The 23,033-nt window shown below is 45.8% G+C and overlaps 7 non-coding genes across 7 annotated transcripts; all 7 read left to right on the forward strand.

The window, feature by feature from the left end:
• Window positions 1-1,498: 1,498 nt before the first annotated feature.
• On the forward strand, window positions 1,499-1,570 carry Trnaq-cug (transfer RNA glutamine (anticodon CUG)). Its single transcript has one exon. It is a non-coding gene; the product is annotated as a tRNA-Gln (tRNA).
• A 197-nt stretch (window positions 1,571-1,767) lies between these two features.
• Trnaq-uug (transfer RNA glutamine (anticodon UUG)) lies at window positions 1,768-1,839 on the forward strand. The gene has a single exon. It is a non-coding gene; the product is annotated as a tRNA-Gln (tRNA).
• A 1,835-nt stretch (window positions 1,840-3,674) lies between these two features.
• Trnaq-cug (transfer RNA glutamine (anticodon CUG)) lies at window positions 3,675-3,746 on the forward strand. Its single transcript has one exon. It is a non-coding gene; the product is annotated as a tRNA-Gln (tRNA).
• Window positions 3,747-3,950: 204 nt separating this feature from the next.
• Window positions 3,951-4,022, forward strand: Trnaq-uug (transfer RNA glutamine (anticodon UUG)). The gene has a single exon. It is a non-coding gene; the product is annotated as a tRNA-Gln (tRNA).
• A 988-nt stretch (window positions 4,023-5,010) lies between these two features.
• Trnaq-uug (transfer RNA glutamine (anticodon UUG)) lies at window positions 5,011-5,082 on the forward strand. Its single transcript has one exon. It is a non-coding gene; the product is annotated as a tRNA-Gln (tRNA).
• Window positions 5,083-5,856: 774 nt separating this feature from the next.
• On the forward strand, window positions 5,857-5,928 carry Trnaq-uug (transfer RNA glutamine (anticodon UUG)). Its single transcript has one exon. It is a non-coding gene; the product is annotated as a tRNA-Gln (tRNA).
• Window positions 5,929-6,132: 204 nt separating this feature from the next.
• On the forward strand, window positions 6,133-6,204 carry Trnaq-uug (transfer RNA glutamine (anticodon UUG)). The gene has a single exon. It is a non-coding gene; the product is annotated as a tRNA-Gln (tRNA).
• Window positions 6,205-23,033: the final 16,829 nt, after the last annotated feature.

The following is a 23,033-nucleotide window of genomic DNA, read 5'->3' on the forward strand; positions in this document are numbered from 1 at the left end:
GGCGCTTAATTGTCTGGGTCGCAAGAATGTTTAAAGATTTTATTACGACAAACATTAATAGGCCACCTCCTCATGATTACATCACACCCGAAGGGAGAAAGGGTGAAAGGACACACCTTTCCATTTTTTTCCCTATTTTTGCAATATGGCAACTGTTATACTGGGGAAATTTCTGAAAATGTCATGCCATGCAAAGCCTAAAGCTTTTGCACATCCCTTAAGACATTGTCAGCATGGTTTCGCGTTTGATACTAGCATGTTGTCAAACTACACCTGTTTTTAATTATTTGGGCTATTTCTTGCTTCTTTTCTTTATATTATCAACATTGACCAGGTGAAGCAATTATTTTTTGATGAAGCTTTCAGTTTGTCAACAAGAAGGCGTATACTATACCGGGCGCATAAGTTTCAAACATTTTATTACGACAAACAATTTAAGATCACCTCTTAAAGATTATTTACATCCGTAAGGAGAAAGGGTGAAAAGACATGCCGGTCAGCAGTAAACTGCTTTAGACAGAGGCGTCCATTGCTAGAGACATTACCAGCGATCCGAGTTCAAATCTCGGTGGAACCTAATTTATTGTTTTTAAACAACTGTGTGAGACTTTTGAAATTGTGCTAGTGAATTTCTCATGTTTTCCTGCTTTATGACTGCATGGTGGTGTTAGTTGCAAAATGTTATATGCAATATGCAATATGCCGTCGTATAAGTGAAATATTCTTGAGTACGGCGTAAAACACCAATCAAATAAAAAAATAAATAAATCATACTGCATCAGGTTCCATGGTGAATGGTTAGCACTCTGGACTTTGAATCCAGCGATCCGAGTTTAAATCTCGGTGGAACCTTTCCTTCTTTCAATTTAACTTTTTACCTAAACCTTTTGCACATCCACGAAGACAGTGTTAGCATGGTCTGGCGGTTGATTTTAGCATGTTGTCAAATTACATTTGTTTTTCACTATTCGGTTTCTTTCTCGCCTCTTTTCTTTATGTTATCAACACTGACCACATAATCAATTTTTCTGGGTAGAATTTTTCTTTTATCTTCTAACGGGCGCTTAATTGTCTGGGTCGCAAGAATGTTTAAAGATTTTATTACGACAAGCATTAATAGGCCACCTCCTCATGATTACATCACACCCGAAGGGAGAAAGGGTGAAAGGACACATCTTTCCATTTTTTTTATTTAATTTTTGCAATATGGCAACTATTATACTAGGGGAATTTCTAAAAATGTCATGCCATGCAAAGCCTAAAGCTTTTGCACATCCCTTAAGACATTGTCATCATGGTTTCGCGTTTGATTCTAGCATGTTGTCAAACTACACCTGTTTTTAATTATTTGGGCTATTTCTTGCTTCTTTTCTTTATATTATCAACATTGACGAGGTGTAGCAATTATTTTTTGAAAAGACATGCCGGTCAGCAATAAACTGCTTTAGACAGAGGCGTTCATTGCTAGAGACATTAGTTTGCCAAATGGTGTTCACCTGGTTCCATGGTGTAATGGTTAGCACTCTGGACTCTGAATCCAGCGATCCGAGTTCAAATCTCGGTGGAACCTAATTTATTGTTTGTAAACAACTGTGTGAGACTTTTGAAATTGTGCTAGTGAATTTCTCATGTTTTCCTGCTTTATGACTGCATGGTGGTGTTAGTTGCAAAATGTAATATGCAGTATGCCGTCGTATACGTGAAATATTCTTGAGTACGGCGTAAAACACCAATCAAATAAAAAAATAAAAAATTAATACTGCATCAGGTTCCATGGTGTAATGGTTAGCACTCTGGACTTTGAATCCAGCGATCCGAGTTCAAATCTCGGTGGAACCTTTGCTTCTTTCAATTTAACTTTTTATCTAAACCTTTTGCACATCCACGAAGACAGTGTTAGCATGGTCTGGCGGTTGATTTTAGCATGTTGTCAAATTACATTTGTTTTTCACTATTCGGTTTTTTTCTCGCCTCTTTTCTTATTGTTATCAACACTGACCAGATAATGAATTTTTTTTGGTATAATTTTTTTTATCTTCTAACGGGCGCTTAATTGTCTGGGTCGCAAGAATGTTTAAAGATTTTATTACGACAAGCATTAATAGGACACTTCCTCATGATTACATCACACCCTAAGGGAGGAAGGGTAAAAGGACACACCTTTCCATTTTTTTTATTTAATTTTTGCAATAAGGCAATTCTTGTACTGGGGAAATTTCTAAAAATGTCATGCCATGCAAGGCCTAAAGCTTTTGCACATCCCTTAAGACATTGTCAACATGGTTTCGCGTTTGATTCTAGCATGTTGTCAAACTACACCTGTTTTTAGTTATTTGGGCTATTTCTTGCTCCTTTTCTTTATATTATCAACATTGACCAGGTGTAGCAATTATTTTTTGATGAAGCTTTCAGTTTGTCAACAAGAAGGCGTATACTATACCGGGCGCATAAGTTTCAAACATTTTATTACGACAAACAATTTAAGATCATCTCTTAAAGATTATTTACATCCGTAAGGAGAAAGGGTGAAAAGACATGCCTGTCAGCAGTAAACTGCTTTAGACAGAGGCGTTCATTGCTAGAGACATTACCAGCGATCCGAGTTCAAATCTCGGTGGAAGCTAATTTATTGTTTTTAAACAACTGTGTGAGACTTTTGAAATTGTGCTAGTGAATTTCTCATTTTTTCCTGCTTTATGACTGCATGGTGGTGCTAGTTGCAAAATGTTATATGCAATATGCAATATGCCGTCGTATAAGTGAAATATTCTTCAGTACAGCGTAAAACACCAATCAAATAAAAAAATAAATAAATCATACTGCATCAGGTTCCATGGTGAATGGTTAGCACTCTGGACTTTGAATCTAGCGATCCGAGTTTAAATCTCGGTGGAACCTTTGCTTCTTTCAATTTAACTTTTTACCTAAACCTTTTGCACATCCACGAAGACAGTGTTAGCATGGTCTGGCGATTGATTTTAGCATGTTGTCAAATTACATTTGTTTTTCACTATTCGGTTTCTTTCTCACCTCTTTTCTTTATGTTATCAACACTGACCAGATAATGAATTTTTTTTTGGTATAATTTTTCTTTTATCTTCTAACGGGCGCTCAATTGTCTGGGTCGAAAGAATGTTTAAAGATTTTATTACGACAAACATTAATAGGCCACCTCCTCATGATTACATCACACCCGAAGGGAGAAAGGGTGAAAGGACACCTCTTTTCATTTTTTTTATTTAATTTTTGCAATTTTGCAACTATTATACTGGGCTAATTTCTAAAAATGTCATGCCATGCAAGGCCTAAAACTTTTGCACATCCCTTAAGACATTGTCAACATGGTTTCGCGTTTGATTCTAGCATGTTGTCAAACTACACCTGTTTTTAATTATTTGGGCTATTTCTTGCTCCTTTTCTTTATATTATCAACATTGACCAGGTGTAGCAATTATTTTTTGATGAAGCTTTCAGTTTGTCAACAAGAAGGCGTATACTATACCGGGCGCATATGTTTCAAACCGTTTTATTACGACAAACAATTTAAGATCACCTCTTAAAGATTATTTACATCCGTAAGGAGAAAGGGTGAAAAGACATGCCGGTCAGCAATAAACTGCTTTAGACAGAGGCGTTCATTGCTAGAGACATTAGTTTGCCAAATGGCGTCACCTGGTTCCATGGTGTAATGGTTAGCACTCTGGACTCTGAATCCAGCGATCCGAGTTCAAATCTCGGTGGAACCTAATTTATTGTTTGTAAACAACTTTGTGAGACTTTTGAAATTGTGCTAGTGAATTTCTCATGTTTTCCTGCTTTATGACTGCATGGTGGTGTTAGTTGCAAAATGTTATATGCAATATGCAATATGCCGTCGTATAAGTGAAATATTCTTGAGTACGGCGTAAAACACCAATCAAATAAAAAAATAAATAAATCACACTGCATCAGGTTCCATGGTGTAATGGTTAGCACTCTGGACTTTGAATCCAGCGATCCGAGTTCAAATCTCGGTGGAACCTTTGCTTCTTTCAATTTAACTTCTTACCTAAACCTTTTGCACATCCCCGAAGACAGTGTTAGCATGGTCTGGCGATTGATTTTAGCATATTGTCAAATTACATTTGTTTTCCACTATTCGGTTTCTTTCTCGCCTCTTTTCTTTATGTTATCAACACTGACCAGATAATGAATTTTTTTTGTATAATTTTTTTTTATCTTCTAACGGGCGCTTAATTGTCTGGGTCGCAAGAATGTTTAAAGATTTTATTACGACAAGCATTAATAGGACACTTCCTCATGATTACATCACACCCGAAGGGAGGAAGGGTAAAAGGACACCTCTTTCCATTTTTTTTATTTAATTTTTGCAATAAGGCAATTATTGTACTGGGGAAATTTCTAAAAATGTCATGCCATGCAAGGCCTAAAGCTTTTGCACATCCCTTAAGACATTGTCAACATGGTTTCGCGTTTGATACTAGCATGTTGTCAAACTACACCTGTTTTTAATTATTTGGGCTATTTCTTGCTCCTTTTCTTTATATTATCAACATTGACCAGGTGTAGCAATTATTTTTTGATGAAGCTTTCAGTTTGTCAACAAGAAGGCGTATACTATACCGGGCGCATAAGTTTCAAACATTTTATTACGACAAACAATTTAAGATCACCTCTTAAAGATTATTTACATCCGTAAGGAGAAAGGGTGAAAAGACATGCCGGTCAGCATTAAACTGCTTTAGACAGAGGCGTTCATTGCTAGAGACATTACCAGCGATCCGAGTTCAAATCTCGGTGGAACCTAATTTATTGTTTGTAAACAACTGTGTGAGACTTTTGAAATTGTGCTAGTGAATTTCTCATGTTTTCCTGCTTTATGACTGCATGGTGGTGCTAGTTGCAAAATGTTATATGCAATATGCAATATGCCGTCGTATAAGTGAAATATTCTTGAGTACGGCGTAAAACACCAATCAAATAAAAAGATAAATAAATCATACTGCCTCAGGTTCCATGGTGTAATGGTTAGCACTCTGGACTTTGAATCCAGCGATCGGAGTTTAAATCTCGGTGGAACCTTTCCTTCTTTCAATTTAACTTTTTACCTAAACCTTTTGCACATCCACGAAGACAGTGTTAGCATGGTCTGGCGATTGATTTTAGCATGTTGTCAAATTACATTTGTTTTTCACTATTCGGTTTCTTTCTCGCCTCTTTTCTTTATGTTATCAACACTGACCAGATAATGAATTTTTTTTGTATAATTTTTCTTTTATCTTCTAACGGGCGCTTAATTGTCTGGGTCGCAAGAATGTTTAAAGATTTTATTACGACAAGCATTAATAGGCCACCTCCTCATGATTACATCACACCCGAAGGGAGAAAGGGTGAAAGGACACCTCTTTCCATTTTTTTTATTTAATTTTTGCAATTTGGCAACTATTATACTGGGGGAATTTCTAAAAATGTCATGCCATGCAAGGCCTAAAACTTTTGCACATCCCTTAAGACATTGTCAACATGGTTTCGCGTTTGATTCTAGCATGTTGTCAAACTACACCTGTTTTTAATTATTTGGGCTATTTCTTGCTTCTTTTCTTTATATTATCAACATTGACCAGGTGTAGCAATTATTTTTTGATGAAGCTTTCAGTTTGTCAACAAGAAGGCGTATACTATACCGGGCGCATAAGTTTCAAACATTTTATTACGACAAACAATTTAAGATCACCTCTTAAAGATTATTTACATCCGTAAGGAGAAAGGGTGAAAAGACATGCCGGTCAGCAATAAACTGCTTTAGACAGAGGCGTTCATTGCTAGAGGCATTAGTTTGCCAAATTGTGTTCACCTGGTTCCATGGTGTAATGGTTAGCACTCTGGACCTTGAATCCAGCGATCCGAGTTCAAATCTCGGTGGAACGTAATTTATTGTTTTTAAACAACTGTGTGAGACTTTTGAAATTGTGCTAGTGAATTTCTCATGTTTTCCTGCTTTATGACTGCATGGTGGTGTTAGTTGCAAAATGTTATATGCAATATGCAATATGCCGTCGTATAAGTGAAATATTCTTGAGTACGGCGTAAAACACCAATCAAATAAAAAAATAAATAAATCATACTGCATCAGGTTCCATGGTGTAATGGTTAGCACTCTGGACTTTGAATCCAGCGATCCGAGTTTAAATCTCGGTGGAACCTTTGCTTCTTTCAATTTAACTTTTTACCTAAACCTTTTGCACATCCACGAAGACAGTGTTAGCATGGTCTGGCGGTTGATTTTAGCATGTTGTCAAACTTCATTTGTTTTCATCTATTCACGTTTTTTCTCGCCTCTTTTCTTTATATTATCAACAATCCCCGAAGACAGTGTTAACGTGGTCTGGCTGTTGATTTTAGCATGTTTTCAAATTACATTTGTTTTTAAGTATTTGGGTCTTTTTACGACAAACATTGATAGGCCACCTCCTCATGATTACATCACATCCGTAAGGAAAAAGGGTGAAAGGACACACCTTTCCCTCTTTTTGTTTAATTTTTGCAATATGGCAACCATTATACTGGGGAATTTCTGAAAATGTCATGCCATGGAAAGCCTTAACCTTTTGCACATCCCTTAAAACACTGTCAGCTTGGTTTCGCGTTTGATTCTAGCATGTACATCTATATTCAATTCTTGGGGCTATTTCTCGCTTCTTTTCTTTGTATTATCAACATTGACCAGGTATATTAAATAGTTTTTTGATGAAGCTTTCAGTTTGTCAACAAAAAGGCGTATACTATACCGGGTGGCATAAGTTTCAAACATTTTATTACGACAAACATTTTTAGGTCACCTCTTAAAGATAATTTACATCCGTAAGGAGAAAGGGTGAAAAGACATGCCGGTCAACAGTAAACTGCTTTAGACAGAGGCGTTCATTGATAGAGACATTAGTTTGCCAAATGGTGTTCACATGGTTCCATGGTGTAGTGGTTAGCACTCTGGACTCTGAATCCTGCGATCCCAGTTCACATCTCGGTGGAACCTAATTTAGCGTTTTAAAAACAACCGTATGAGATTTTTAAACTTGTCCCAGTGAATTTCTGATGTTTTCTTGCTTTATGACTGCATGGTGGTGTTAGTTGCAATATGTTTAATTGCTGGTTTGTATAATATAGAATTTTAGCCCACGGTATGAAGCGTATCATTGTGCTAGTTGTGCTAATTGTACACGAATTGCATTAGGTTCCATGTTGTAATGGTTAGCACTATGGACTTTGAATCCAGCGATCCGAGTTCAAATCTCGTTTGAACCTTTGCTTCTTTAAATTTATTGATTTATTTGATTGGTGTTTTACGCCGTACTCAAGAATATTTCACAGGGGAGAGTAACTTGGTGTCCGGAGAGTGCAGAGAGTTTCACGACCTCCTGGCAAATACTAAGTACAACAACAACGTGAGGAATTTCGTTCGGGGCAGCTGTAGTGTGCTGGAATTGTACTGAGCTTGTTAAAGGTAAAGATTGTTTTGGGCGTAGCCCGAATTCTGTAAGGATGTCGAAATCTGTGTCGTACAACCCTGCAGCCAAACCTGATCAAACCTTGTCCATAGCGATTTCCACGCAGAGTAATGCCAGTTTTTCTAGCGCTTTTCAGAGAGACTTTATTGGTGTGTTGTCTGACTTGATTGACATAAAGGCAGAATTAGTCAGCTTCCAGAAGAATTATTTGAAAAAAAATGTTCTATGTTCGTGTGGCCACCCAGGCAGCGCATAGCAGGTTGTTGAGTAAAGGGAATTTTGTTATGGGGAATACTATGTGGAGCATTGTGCCGGCGAGCTTGATCTACATGAATTTAACTGTGCACTGGGCCCCGGGACGAAATGTCCGATGACATAATAGCGGCGGCGTTACAGCCTTACGGGACATGCCTCAGTGTAAACAAACCTAAGTTTTCCCAAGCTGAGATCGCTCATGTAAGGACTGGCATACGAGTGTACAGGTTTCGGTGCCAGATTTATGAATGTAGGAGATGTGGGCAAAAGAATCACAAGATTGCCCAGTGTAAATTGGTGTGGTGTGGGAACTGCAATGGATTTTCTCCTCATGAAAATCCACACGGGGAAAAAGACTGTGACGATTTGTGCTGCTCGTGCGACTCAGCAGCCCACATCATCAGTGAGTGTTGCGCCCGTGCGTGTTCGTATGCAGCACGGGTGAAGGGTGACAACGTAGCAGTGTCAACAGGCCACTGTTGTTCGCATGGAACATAACGGCGATCAGGAGGGCGAGATAGATGTGTAGGGGGAGTCCGTTACCAGTGAGTCCGAGTGGGGAGAGGAGGAGGGGGACAGTGTTGACACTGACTCGGCTGAAAGCTTATCCGACGAGGACGGTGAGCGAGAAGGCTGTCTGATAGCGGCAGGTGGAGAGACTGAGGCAGAGCAGGAGGTAGTGCACCGAAGCTGGGGTAAGTGCAGTTTCTTCTCGGCAGTCAGGACAGGAACAGAAAAAGCGAAAACTAGAGGAACGTGAGGCACTTACTAGTGTCAGCGATTAACAGCTTGTTGGGGCGGTGAACGAAGTTTCACATTGTTTACGAGTTATTGAAACTCAGGATTCAAGGAATGATACAGTGGCTGGTTCTCAGGCTGATGCCAGTGTCGGTGCGGTAAGCACTCGAGAAGAGGATATCGTAGGTGTCAATGTGGGTGACTTGTGTGCAGATCCGACTGGTTTTCCTCAGACTCAAATGACACCGCGACCCATGGCGATCACCGAGATGTCAGTGGTAGACATTCGAAAGAAGACGAGGAAGGGGAAGAAGAAGGTATAGTGCGTCTCTTTAATTACCCATCAACTTTCAAGGTCTTACTTTTAGTTATCTGCATGTCTGTCCTTGACAGTGTAAGAGTTGCTTCACTGAATGTGAATGGGCTCCGAATTGATGTACAAAAAGCATTGTATTCGAAAATAATATTGACATACTTTTCTTACAAGAAACGCATTTTGCCTGTTATAGTGACACTAAAAAACTCAATATCCCTGGTGATTGCAGGTGGGCTTATGGTTCGACTCAGAGTTGTGGTGTCGGAATTATTGTTAGATATTCTGTGGATTGCATAATTAAGGATGTGCAATGCTGTCCTCAGGGTCGATATGTGGCGATATCAGCAGTCATAAATGATACGCCGGTTAAATTAATATCTATATATGCACCTAATGCGCCTGTTGATAGGAAAGAATTTATTCGGAATATGGACAAACTTATCGCTGGAAGTAGTCCTGTAATTTTAGGTGGTGATTTTAACTTTGTTGAAAACAATAACCTGGACAAGTATGGAGGTGATCCATTAGCAAGTAACTTTGGTAAAATTGAAATGAACTGTTTAAAACATGATTTTTCACTTTGTGATGTTTACAGAAAACTGTATCCAAATTGTCAAGTGTATACATGGTGTAGGGGTCAGGTAGCACCTAGAATCGATAGATTTTATGTATCTACCTCATTACAAGAGTCTGTTACATTGGCTGATTTTGTTCCCCTATCCTTTTCAGACCACTCATGTATTTTTATTGATTTGTCTTTTAGAAATGCCTTTGTGTGGGGTCCAAGCTATTGGAAGTGTAATGTGTCTGTGCTGGGGGAAGCAGAATTGTTACATAGTATTGAGAAATTGCATGAGGACATTTTTGGGACTGGGTATATAGTAGATATTATTGAAAAGTGGGATTATTTCAAAGCCAAAGCCAAACAGATAATTCAAGAATACTCTGGAAAGAAAAATAAGGTATCAAAGCAAAAGCTAAGGGATTTAAATCAAGAACTGAATAGTCTGAAATCTGACCCAGTAGGGAACAAAAATGAAATTTCTAGACTGAAAGCCACTATAAACGACATTCAGGCAGAAGGTAAAAGGGGCTCAATAATTCGAGCTAAGGCTACCCATTTTCTAGACAATGAAAAGCCAACAAGGTACTTTCTACAACGTGAATCTGGGCGTTCTAAGAAGAAAATGATAAAATCTATGAAATGTCATAGAGACGAATCATGTATACATGACAAACAAGCAGACATCTCTAAATGTGTGTGCAGTTATTATAAGAGTTTGTATTCTTCTCAAGGGGTTGACACAGATGCCCAAAATAAGTTTTTGTCCTCCTTGCCCTGTTTGAACAGTGCTGATAGGGGTGCCTGTGAAGGAATTATGTCAAATGATAAATTATTTGCTGCCCTTAAAGGTATGTCTAAATATAAGTCACCAGGCAGTGATGGTTTGTCATGTGAATTTTATCTTCACTATTGGTCATTTATTGGAGACACATATACCCAGGTTATAAATCAATGCTTCAGCCAGGGCTGCTTGAGCTTAAGCCAGAAGTCCGGTTTGATAACATTGCTGTGTAAAGATACTGAAAATTCGAATATGATAAAGAACTGGCGTCCCATCTCTCTGTTAAATGTAGATTACAAGATATTATCTAGAGCCTTATGTAATCGTCTCAAAATAGTGGTGGCTAGTGTTGTAGACAAATGCCAGACATCTGGTGATCCTGGCAGATCAATTTTGGATAATGTGCATCCATTAAGAAGTACAAAAAGAATTGGATGCTTGCTTTATTAGCTTAGACCAAGAAAAAGCATTTGATAGGGTTGAATGGTCTTTCTTATTTAATTGTTTAGAAAAGTATAATTTTGGCCCATCATTTTGCAGATGGGTGAGGTTATTATATACTGATATAAATAGCTCTGTATTAGTTAATGGTTATGTTACTGAACAGTTTGCTCTAGAAAGAGGTGTTAGACAAGGATGTGCATTATCACCATTACTGTACATACTTACTTTAGAACCCTTTATAAAGGCTGTCAGACAGTGTGAAAGAATTAGAGGTATACCTATGCCTGGTACAAGCAGACAGTCTAAGATTGCTGCACATGCTGACGACGCTACGATTATTGTGTCTGATGAAGAATCAGCTCATCATGTTATTAAATTGGTCCATGAATTTGGGAGAGCATCAGGGGCTAAACTTAATGTGGCTAAAAGTGTGGTACTTCCTATGGGTACATGGAAGGTCAGTGACGATACTGTAGCCGGCTTTAGGACTGTGGAAAACATTAAGATATGTGGTGTATATTTTGGTGAAAACCAGGAAGATCTAAACAGTGAACGTGTACTCAAGAAAGTAAAAAAAAATGTGTCATGTTGGGGTGACCGGTACCTTACAATGCGGGCCCGGGCTGTTATAATTAACACTGTTGTCTTGTCTGTTCTGTGGTATATTGGCCAATGTTTTATCTTAACACCAAAATGTATTTTACACTGTACTCAGCATGTCTTTAAGTTTCTTTGTAATGGCAAACCAGAAGCTATTAAGAGATCTGTTTTGTTTAATGCATATGATAACGGTGGGTTGAATATCCACAATATTTTTTGCAAACTGAAGGTATTTGCAGTCAAACATGTCTTAAAATTATTGAATGACGCTTAAGCGGATTGGAGAGTAGTATAGGGAAGGATGGTTCTTGCGCACGCCCCCCCCCCCCCCCATGGGGCCCTCCCCATAACAAATAGAGGCCCCCAGCCCAATCGGGTTCTATTAGACATACCCATTGCTCAGATATGCTTCTACACCAATTGTGTATACAACAACAACATGCCAAAGGGTTACAATAATTGCCGGTGGCTACCCATCGGCTTCACGGAGCTCTGTGGTAAGAGTTGTCTGGGGGAGTACTGTGGGGTTCACCTAAACCGTCTGCGCAAGGGTCTTGGTACCCTGCCATGTATTAGCTGTGGTCGGGGTGTTATAAACCGATTTCGGCTTTGCATGGCCTGCGGATATAATTGGGTCCAGACGGATGATGGCTCAAGGCTTTCTTGGATGAGTTCAAACGGCTGGCGGCTATCGAAATTTACAATTAGAGAGTTGATGTTATTAGTATAATGATGATATCGGCGCGCACAATGAGGCACCATCAAAAAGCGCGAGCACTACGGGAGGAGTTTGAGACGCTCCTAGGTGTGCAGCCCAAGTACCCACGGTCCCGCATTGCCTTGGAAGAACTGCAGGGGATCCTCGACAGGTATAAAACGGCTGTGGCTGAGTTGAAACGGCTGCAAGACAGCAAGAACTCCCGAAGTAATGAGGAGGAAGCAAGACGTCAAGAACCCCCTCAGTAACGAGGACTTGAAGCAAGACGTCAAGAACCTCCTCAGTAACGAGGAGTTGGATGAATTGCTAGGCGAAAAGAAACTAGAATTCACTAATACCGGCCGGTCTATAAGGAATCTCCTCCGGGCCTGGCAGATGGGCGTACCCGAAGGCGTTTGGACGGACCCAGTAGCCTTCTTAGAAGAAATTCGAGCCATTATTCGCCAGAAGCTAGAAGAAGAGATCCTGGCACTCAGCGGGGTTAAGTTCCAATTAGGCCTCAGGGTTCAGTTGCGAAAGGACAACGCCGATGGCAGTGAAGAGTATAACAGCCCAGTACTCCACAGCAAACAGGAGGCCCTCTTAGAGGCTGGTGACATTGACGGGGCTCTAGATAAGGCCTTCCCCACCATCCAGGACGTGCTGGAAAAATGGACACAGCGAGGGTCAGGGTGGGTTGTCAATAGCGTGCAAACACTCTGGCTTGACATTGCAAGGTATCAGCCACTGAGAGGCGGGTCTTACATCCCCCTACCTGCAGCTGTGAGTAACAAGAAAGCAGTCATCAAAGTCAAGAACAAAGACGACGACTGCCTCCGATGGGCACTCCGGTCTGCCTAATTTCCAGCCGCCCGGGACCCTCAGAAACCAACAAAGTATCCCACCAATGATGGTCTTGAATTAAGTGGGATTGACGCCCCCACGCCCGTCTCTCAGATCCATAAAGTGGAGGAAAAGAACGACCTCGCCATCAACGTGTTCGGGTGGGACAAGGGTGTGATCGTGCATCGTCTCAGCAAGCAGCCCAGTGGCACGCCCCGAATCAATCTGCTGCTGATTGGGGAGGCAGACAAATTCCATTATACGTGGATAAAAGATCTCGATCGTCTCCTGTTCCAAGAAAGTAAGAAACAAAATCGCAAACACTTCTGCGAGCGCTGCCTACACTGGCTACACAAGGGAGGACCTGCTCGAGGCGCATAAACCGGAATGCCGAGGGATTGGCCAGACGGCGGTGAGGGTGGAAATGCCCCAGGAGGGGGAAAACAAGTTCACCTTTCAGAACCACCACAAATAGCTACCGGCTCCGTTCATCATATATGCCGACTTCGAGGCTCTAACCAAAAAGGTTGAAGGCCCGCCCCCACCCCCACAGAGAGCAGCACTCAAAAGACTCAGCACCACGAGCCCTGCAGTTACTGCTGTGTTGTGGTGCGTTGCGACGGCCGCACAAAACGCCCCGCGGAATACAGAGGTATGGAAGGTATTTGATTGCACCAATCTGGGAGACTACACAGACCTTTACTGCCGCACAGACGTGCTCCTGTTGGCCGATGTGTTTGAGGCCTTCCGGAAGACTTGTTTACGGCAGTATGGATTGGACCCCGCTCACTACTTTACGAGCCCAGGTCTCTCGTGGGATGCGCTGTTCAAGAAGACCGGGGTAGAGCTGGAGCTGTTGACCGACTACGACCAACATCTCTTCATTGCGAAGGGGTTGCGAGGAGGTATCTCCATGGTAAGTAAGCGATACGCCAAAGCCAATAATCCGCAGGTGGAGGGATACAACCCAGAAAGTCCAAACAGCTACATCCAATACCTAGACGTCAATAATCTATATGGCTGGGCTATGAGTCAGTTCCTTCCAACGGGCGGCTTCCAGTGGGTAGATGACGTGCGGCGTCTCGGTGAAACGATTGCTACCCACCCCCCACGACAGTCCTTCCGGTTACATCCTCGAGGTCGACGTAGAGTATCCGGCCGGCCTACATAACGCACATAACGGCTACCCATTAGCCCCGGAGCGTCTGGTGGTCCAGAAGGAGGGGATGTCAGACTATCAGCACGGCCTTCTCGGCAAGAAAGGGCCTACCGAGGTCGAAAAGCTGGTCCCCAACCTCCGCAACAAGGAACGGTACGTCCTGCACTACCGGAACCTACAGCTGTATCTATCTCTGGGAATGCGCCTGACAAAGGTTCACCGCGCCCTGAGATTCGCCCAGAGCCCTTGCATGGAACCCTATATCAGGACGAACACCGAGCTCCGAAAAACGGCCTCGAGTAAATTCGAAAAGCACCTGTACAAGCTAATGAACAACTCGGTCTTCGGAAAAACCATGGAGAACCTCCGGAAGCGTGTGGACGTCAAGCTGGTACGCTCTGGAGAAGACAACAAGCTCCGACACTTGATAGCCAGCCCGAGCTTCGCACGGGCAAACATATTTGACGATGACCTCGCAGCGATTCAGATGCACAAGACCCGTCTAGTCCTAAACCGACCTATCTACGTGGGCATGAGCATTCTAGATCTCTCCAAGCACCTGATGTACGACTTCTACTACAACCACATGAAGGCCCAGTACGGAAAGCGCTGCCAGCTCCTCTACACTGACACGGATAGTCTGCTACTCGAGATTCTGACTGAGGATGCTAATAGGGATATAGCTGAGAATGCAAAGCTGTACGACACCTCAGATTACCCACAAGACCACCCCCTGCACAGCGTAGCAAATATGAAGGTCTTGGGGAAAAAGAAGGACGAGTGCGCGGGGCGGCCGATCGCCGAATACATTGGTCTACGCCCCAAGATGTACTCCATTCTGGAGGCAGGTGGGGCCAACATTAAGAAGGCCAAGGGCGTGAAAAAGGGAGTTGTGGAAAAGCGCATCCGCCATAAGCAGTACAAAGAGGCCCTCTTCGAGTAAAAGATCTTCCGACACGGTATGGACGTTCTGCGATCAGAGCGCCACCATATCTATGGGCAGCACCTGAATAAGGTCTCACTGTCCCCCTTCGATAGCAAGCGCTGGATCGCCGATGATGGTGTCCACACCTTGGCATATGGCCATGGAGATGCGCCTCCTTGACGGCTGGGCTGGAACTGACATCGAGGAGCTTCTAACGCCGTAGAACCCCATCCGGGGAAAGCTGAGTATCGGGAGGCACTATAAGCAACTCCTCACGAACGAATCCCCGTCGGGGGCCATCCGACGTATCGTCTAGATAGTACAGCACGGGTTCATTAGGCTTAGTGACAGAGCGCCCAAGGCGATATATCTCTAGAGAGCAGACAGGATCAGTCGCGCGACGGCGGCCACCCTCCAGCTCTCCAGGCTGTTTGGATAACGAACGCCAACACCCTCGGGGATCTTCGGCTCATTAAGTCCAACGGGACGACCTGGAACCGTCGAGGAAGGCTTATGGGGCACCCCTTTTGCCTTGATGGCGTCTTTCGGCTTTTTACCGATCAGTCTCGTCGTCTCATTATTCAGAGCGGCCACAACAGAGGGCAGCCGAGCCACCCATTCAGTAGACCGGTGTTCGGGAGGGAGGTGCATCTCATGGGCGTACTATGTCCAAAGAGCCGCTCAGCCAGAGTACGGTTGAAACGCTCCACTATGCCTTGGTCTCGGTGGATATCCACGCGGCCTCGGCGGACTGTGACATCGTGTTTGGCCAGCAGTTGGCTCACCGCACCCATAAACTCGCGCCCAGGGTCAACTTGGTGAAGCTTCGGCCATCGAAGGGGTCCCCTCTTGTAAATGCGAGAGAGAGCATCAGCGACTTCTTTGGAATCTTTAGTAGCCAGAGGTTCCACCTCCTTGTAGCGAGAAGCAACAACTGTCAGCGCGTACTTATACATCTTCCAGCCTCGCCGATCATGTGGTAGAAATAGAAGATCGGCTTGGTGGATGTCATTCGGCGTGGAAACATCGAACATAGGCCTTGGTATTTTTCGGGGAGGAGGCAGGTATATCTGCTAGATAGCCTGCTTTTTCAGCCAGGCCTGGACCACATCTTTGGAGACTTTAGCCGCAGTGGCAAGTTTCTGGATGGCCGCGTGGCCCTTCCAGTACCCACGGGGCTGTAGTAAATATTTGCCAGGCGAGCAGACACCTTACTAGCCATGTTATCTAGGTATTCTAGCAGCCCTCTAACAGATTTGCGACGAAAAAGATGTTAATCGTTGCGCATGCGCAGAACCACCTCACTGCTAGGATCGTGCCTGCCATACGGCGAGTCCGGCACAGTCAGTTCGGATTACTTGGTGAGTTTTGCGATTCCGTAACTCACACCCCCAACCACACACATTCCCAGGATGACGAAGGTCATCTCGCGGTGTTTTTGATCTTCACTAGGCACATAGAAATCGGAGAGCTGTGGCTCTGAGCCCAGCAGCGCCTCGCGTGTAAGAGTTTTGCCCGAGACCCTGGAATACTCGCGGATTGCAGCGTCGACATCCCGGAATGTTTGGACAGCGTGTCCCTGGCGGCGGAGTTCATCGTTGATCCAGTCCAACCGCTCAGTGCGCTTTCGGGCCCATTTTTCCTTGGCGGCTTGGAGCTGTTCTACAGCGCGGTCATGGCGCCTCCGCTCTTCGTCAACACCGGACCTCCTAAGCATCGAAAACATATAGCTGCTCCCGCTGAAGGCCAAAGTGTTTACGAGGGCGCCGCCCATCATCATTGCGATGGAGGCCATTACTACTTGATTATATTGGGAGGAAGGAGCCCTTGTTTAATTAGCAGGTCCTTCGAAAACATGGCCAGGTCTACATCTGCAATGACTATGCCGACGTCACGGGGTGTTAAATTCAGCTTCGGGAGGGCTCCTTTCAGGAACATCTGGCCGAGACGAGCGTACCCAGTAGCCAGGAGAGAGACCACAGCGGCGTGGTAGACCGCGTTGACTAGCACTTTTCGGTCACCGGGTGGAGTAGACATGCTGCTCTATATAGAAAGGGTCGCGACGTGTATTCAAATGGAGATTCTTTTCTTGCGGCGCTGCACGCGGTGTAATATCTTCACCTCGTGCTGTATAGCGGCTGCGCCACACACGTAGCAACACTAGCACTGCAAGGCTGCCAACGCCTAATAACGCCAGGGGCGCCCTCCAGTCGGTGATTTGGTGTGCCTTTGTACAATCCGGTTCTTTCGCCGCCTCCTTCGGCTGTTTCTTGTTGGAATCAGCTGCGCCAAGCAAAGCAGCCTTTGCCTTGCGAAGCTCGTCCTTGAGCTTTGCAGCCTTGGCCTTTCTCGCTGCCACACCCGCTCGACCCGCAGCGACTTTTTGGGGATTCTTCGCAGGACCGTCATTCGTAGAATCCGCTGTCACCCCCTCCACTTCCTTCGGGCCTTCTGGATTTGTTGTACTCATGTTCCTCTGGATCATACGGCTCATTTCTAGGACAGCAGTGGTGTTCAAGTGAGCAGTGCTCAGCAGTGGTCAGCGCCATGGTTAACGGTGCCAAGTACTTACTATAGCAGTAGTATAGCCAGCAGCTAGCGCTGCTAAGCACCTGTTCAACAAATGGGTCGGTGGCGAGCTGTGCCATGAGCATTGATTCTCGGGTGGCATTGGTAGGAGCCAGCTGGCCGCCCTTAAATATGATCTCAAGAACATACCTCCGATCTCAGCGGCTGTTACGTCTTTTCCCAGATATCGCTTGACCTGCCCACCCACCGCAAGTGCCGCCAGCCTATCCCTGAGTTGCCGTGCATCATCTTGTTGGCTTGGGTCGGGCTGTTGGCTTCGGCCGGGCTGTTGGCTGGGGCTGGGCTCCTCCTCTGCGCCCAGAATCTCGTCTATAAACTCGTCGTTGTCCATGCTTAATACGTAGGGGCGCCTACGTCTAATATATAATCTTAGATGTGGCGGGCGTATCAGTCATGAGCAGGAGCTTAGAATGCGGTTTATTCTTGAGGTTTTGTCGAACCTCTGCCTTTTCGCTCTCGGCCTCGATGATGTGGTTCTCCTCCAGGCATTCGTTGAACGAGTGCGGATCTTTGCAGTGGAATAAAGCCACCGACCTTGTCTGCTCGCGAAAGTCTTTGAGAACGGCGTTGTATTTCTGAGTGAGGACCCAGACGCTTTGCTTTGCATGACGGCCTTAGAAAGCCATGAATGACAGCATTTTTTGTTTTTTCTTCATCGCCTCCAACGCACTACAATCATCGATGATGTAGAGGGTGGGCTCCCCCTCGAACAATCTGTAGAAACCTCCCAGGCATTCGTTTAGGCGATCGCCGGGGTGAAAAACAATAGACCTCAGGGTCAGACAGTATCCATCGCCGCCGGTACGCCTCGTTATGCTTAAGAGTGGGGCACAGGATCACAATGTGATGAAAGAAACCGCGGAAAGGCCCCTCAAGCAGGTCCAGCACGAAGACTGTTTTGTCGCACTTCGTCCGCCCACAGATAATCGCGCAGTGGGCGTCATTAATAAAGCGCTAACGAATATTCCATTCTGGATGTGCAGCTTTTGCGTCCATGATCACATAGAGATATACGTTCAACACGCCGGGATCTTCTCTCTCTTTTGTCACCTGTATCGTAATCCCCTCGCTGGCGTTCAGAACGCGCCTCCCACTGCCATGCAGCTCGTCATCGTCGCTTGGCCGAAGGTCAAGCCAGAAGGCGTGCTTGTGCGTCAAGAACTCTTGCAGGGAGACGTCTGCCAGGCCTAGGTCTTTATTGACCCTGGCCACCTCAGGGTACCGCTTCCGTAGGGGTGAGCTGGCTAAGAACCTCTGGACCTCGCCCCATTGCTGGTACGCCCGCATGCCCTGGCTGTACAGCTGATTGGGGACCCCTTTTATTGTGATTTCTACTTTGGTGATCTTCGGGTTGTAGAAAGATCCCAACCTCCTCTTCCACGGGGTTCCTTTAGTCTCGAACAGCATGAGGATGCCCTTCATTGCTCTCGCGGGCGTGTTTAGGTTTATATTCCAGAGAGTATCAGACTTGTCCTTCACAAACTTTCGGTGGCGGAGGACGTGATCATACAGAATGGAGACGCCCCCGGCAAACTGCGTGCGGATCTGTCTAGCGAGCTCCTCATCGGTGACCATATCGAACTCCAGGCTGGTGTTGTCGATGGTGTAAGTCGCGTCGTCATCGTCTGTTGTCTGGATGACCCGGCTGTAATCGTTGAACGTCAGTTCGTACTCCAGTTGGTCGGCCAAGGCACTCTGGTAGAATGGCATGTGGCTATCTAGAAGCTCAAAGTGCAGCGGGATGTGGAACCGGTTGCCAAAGGCGCGAGCGATGGCTTTTTCTCCAGTATCGTCGTCATCTGCATCCTCCACTCCGACTCAAAGTTTAAGCATGTTTTCGCTGCCGATGCCTTGGTAGGCCGCATTCCGCCGTTCGTATCTGGTCATCTATAAGTCGCCGTAGCAATGAAACACATCAGAATCGTCAATGGACAATACCTCATTCCCGCTAATTCTGATTGTGGTTTTCTTGACTACTGCGCGTCCGAGATTCTCGACCACTGTGGCGTTCGGGTCGGTTGAATTGATCGCGATCGAGAAGGCCAAGCGCACGGTACCGGGCACAATAACGTTATTTGGGCCGAGGTTGGGGAAGCGGACCAACAGTTGTTGATTCTGGTCAATCGTACTCGGGTTTTTGGTGACGACCAAGGACTGCCGTACACCTTGCACCCCCCGAGGCTTACGGAGTGTTCTGAAGGGGTTTAGCCTGCGTCCGTATACATCCATTTTGTGTATTGAAGGTATACTTGGCAATGTTCAATACGAGGTTTATGGCAGACTTCGACCTTGATGATCCGAATCCGGCATTCGGCGACGCCCAAAAGGTCAACAACATCGGCCACGTGCAGACCACTCTCCGTGTAGGTGGTGATGTCCAGATCGGGGTGGTTCCCGAGCAACAACCCTTGGATGAGATCCTCAAAACCAAAGAGGGAAGGATGTTAGTGACCACCGTGAATGATTATTACTATGCCATGGAGAGGCTGTATCCCAACCTTACCAAACCCAAGCGCTATTACACGGATTTTAAGATTGACGAAGAAGGGAAACTGCGACTCAATAAATACCCCGATCCGAACCTCACCAGCATAAACACAGGTGAACCGCTAGCCCTCTCAACACTCGCCCAGAGAGGAGGGGCTGATGTTGTTCGGAATAAGCTGGGCTTTGAAGACTGGGCAAGAAGCAAACAGCCATCGTTGCATCCGGCAGCAGTCGCAGCGCTGGAGACAGCGAGTTCAGAACTCGGTGCCGCGGCAGCCGAGGTAGATACCATGGAGCTCAAGGATTTAAACCAAGCAGCAAGAAAGGCCGATGATGCTATCCACACACTGGATACAAGCTTTACGGATAGTGAGGTTGTGCGGGAAACGATGAACGACTCTTCTCTTCCCATGCGAGAAATTCTGAAGCTTAACAAGGCACTGCAGACCTTGGAAGGCGAACACTTTTATAACAACGCCAGGCTGACAAGTCTCGATAATGAAATCGCAGAAGAAAAACAGAAGTTGGGGAAGGCCACTGATAAAGATTCCCGGAGCAAGATCGAAGGCCGGATAAGGGATCTGGAGAACGAGAGGGTGGCCCGGCTCGAAGCAGCGTCTTTAACGGGCAAAGCCCTGCGCACGCAAATACACCGCATCAAGCAGACGATCGATCGCATCCTACACAAGGATACCACTCTGGCCGAGCGCGTCCGCACCCTCTTCCAGAAGCAGGGAATAACCGTGGTCTCCTTTATCACAGCAATCGGGATGGCGATCTCGACACTGGGGCTAGCGATAAAGTTGGCGCCGACTGGCGGGTCCGGCGGGAGCATCCAGCCAACACCACCTCCACACGACGGGCGTGGTCTTAAAGAATGGGTGAAAAAGCATCTCCAGTCCCTGGCGCGCGCTCTTGGCAAGCTGGCTGGGAAGGCTGCCACCACGATTCCGGGTATTATTGGCAGTATCGTGTCCTGGCTACTGAACCTTCTCGGGAAAGCGGCTGGGTGGCTTTCCGATAATGCCTGGGCTCTAGTCGTCGCAGTAGGTGGCCTAATGCTCGTGGCTATTCGCAATTATTTAACGCATAGTCCACAGCAGCAGTAAGCCGATACCAACCCCAGCGACGACGATGGCTGTCTTCTCCGCATCGTGATTCTTTTGCTTTGGAAATAGGGGTTCTTGTTTGCCTCCGGCGGCAGCAACATGCTGAACGCGCGCGGTGGGTGGTGGGATGGTTTCTTGTGGCTCAGCGATCCCGTGGGAAGGTGCGCGCTTGTGCAAAGTGGGCGGTACTTTAGCGTTCACACCCTCATTGGCGCTTAGCTTTTGATCCTCTGTGGCCACGACGATTTTGTTGTTGTAGTTCGCCACATGGCCGATCTGCAGAAGCATGTCGCTGGGGGCCATATATAGGCCTATGCCATACACAAAGTCTACAGCACTCCCGGCATACTGTAGCACGTCCTGGTAGCGTCTGATAGCAGACGGAAGGTCGATCGGAGAGGAAATAGCGTCTTCAACGTTCGCGGCAAGCTGTTTTTGCGCGTCGAAGGCTGTGCCCGTGCCTAGAATACGCGCCCTTCTTTGCGCTTGGTTGCCTAGAATAGCCCACACGTATGTCCGGATGGAATCGTTTAGGCGCTCTACGCCCGGCTGCGTGAATCCTTGGGATTTGTCGGCAATGAACGACGGCCAAGCCTCCTCGGCGTCCTGCCCGATGTAGTCGACGTGGAGCGCTGTAGGTTTTCTAGAGAACGACATCCTGCTCGGATCGAAGGTCCCATCGCCAATGGGGCTGTAGCCCGTTCTCGTGATATAGTAATATGCCACTCTGAGGCCGTGATTCACCCCCGGTGCCTCCAGTCTGTGTGCGCATCTATGCGGAATTCCCTACAAATCCTCTCATAGGCCCTCTCGTCGTGGGGGTTTTTGAATGCCACCCACGCTCTGTCTTGTGGCAGGGGGGCCTGGATCTCTTCCAAGATGCGCCTAACTTGGTAATACACATGGAACGTGTACAGGGCCCTTATTTGTTTGTCGGGGGCGAGAAGATGGTCTTTTACAGAGACGCCACAGCCCGTGGTTGCGAAGACCACGAAGTTCACTTGGTTCTGCCAGAATTGCATAGGATTGGTGTTCCAGGCCCGAACAATGTCATTGCTGGTTATCTGTGGCAGCCGGTACTTAGCCAACACATCTGTGAACTGGACTGTAAAGGCCTTCTTTTCATCGATGTAGATGCCAATCGCGTGAGCTGCTCTGCGTGGGTTTGGATACTATGAAATGCCCCGGCCTTGTAAGTGGCCTCTCTATTGAACCTGTAAGCCTTGCTGTTCATCGTGGTTAATATGTTCATCACATTGACTGACATGCTAAATGGGGCACAGCACACGCTGCCCAGCCTGGGTGAATATCCAAACCGGAGTGGGCTTCTTGCTTGAGGGCAAACGTGTTGAAGTGCCGACGGGCTACTACAATGTCTGTATGCCGGACAAGGGTATATTCCGCCCGCATGGGGTTTCTCTGGAAATGAATGAAGCTACGGGCCGCCTAGTCCTTACCGTCCCTAGAAATGCCATCATAACGCTCCTAGGGCTTGCCTCCATCTTAGGGTTCTCCAACGGGAATAGGCCTAGAGAGGGGATGGTGGAAGGTGATAAGCCATCTAACTTGGTCCTGCAAAAAGAAGTCTTCGTGCATTTAGATGAACTGAGCACCTCAGAAAACGTGAGAATAACCTCAGGTTTCAGTGGCGGTTCCACACTACTTCAGGCCATCGCCATGACTGGTGAAGGGATTAACTGCGGGAAGACGGTTTCATTTCCCAACCCACAGTACAAAGCCTTGCGCGACGTCTATATAACGCACTTGACCGTGGCGCTTTTAGACAAAGACGGCAAGCACATGAATGTAGGGTACCTCAGTGCTACCCTAGAAATACAATGAGTATGGTGGACGCAGCCGGTCCCAGGTCTGCGTGCCTGTCTTTAAGCGACTTGGCTGATGTGTCGAAGTTCGAACTTCAAGGCTAGGAAGGTAAAATATACGCCTTCCAGTTTCAAAGTGGCAAGTACATCCGCAAAAAGATTCCGGGGAAAGCAGCACCTGCCACGTTTGCTTCCCT

This window comes from Liolophura sinensis, chromosome 12 (genome assembly GCF_032854445.1).
Source record: "Liolophura sinensis isolate JHLJ2023 chromosome 12, CUHK_Ljap_v2, whole genome shotgun sequence".
NCBI classification, from domain to species: Eukaryota; Metazoa; Mollusca; class Polyplacophora; order Chitonida; family Chitonidae; genus Liolophura; species Liolophura sinensis.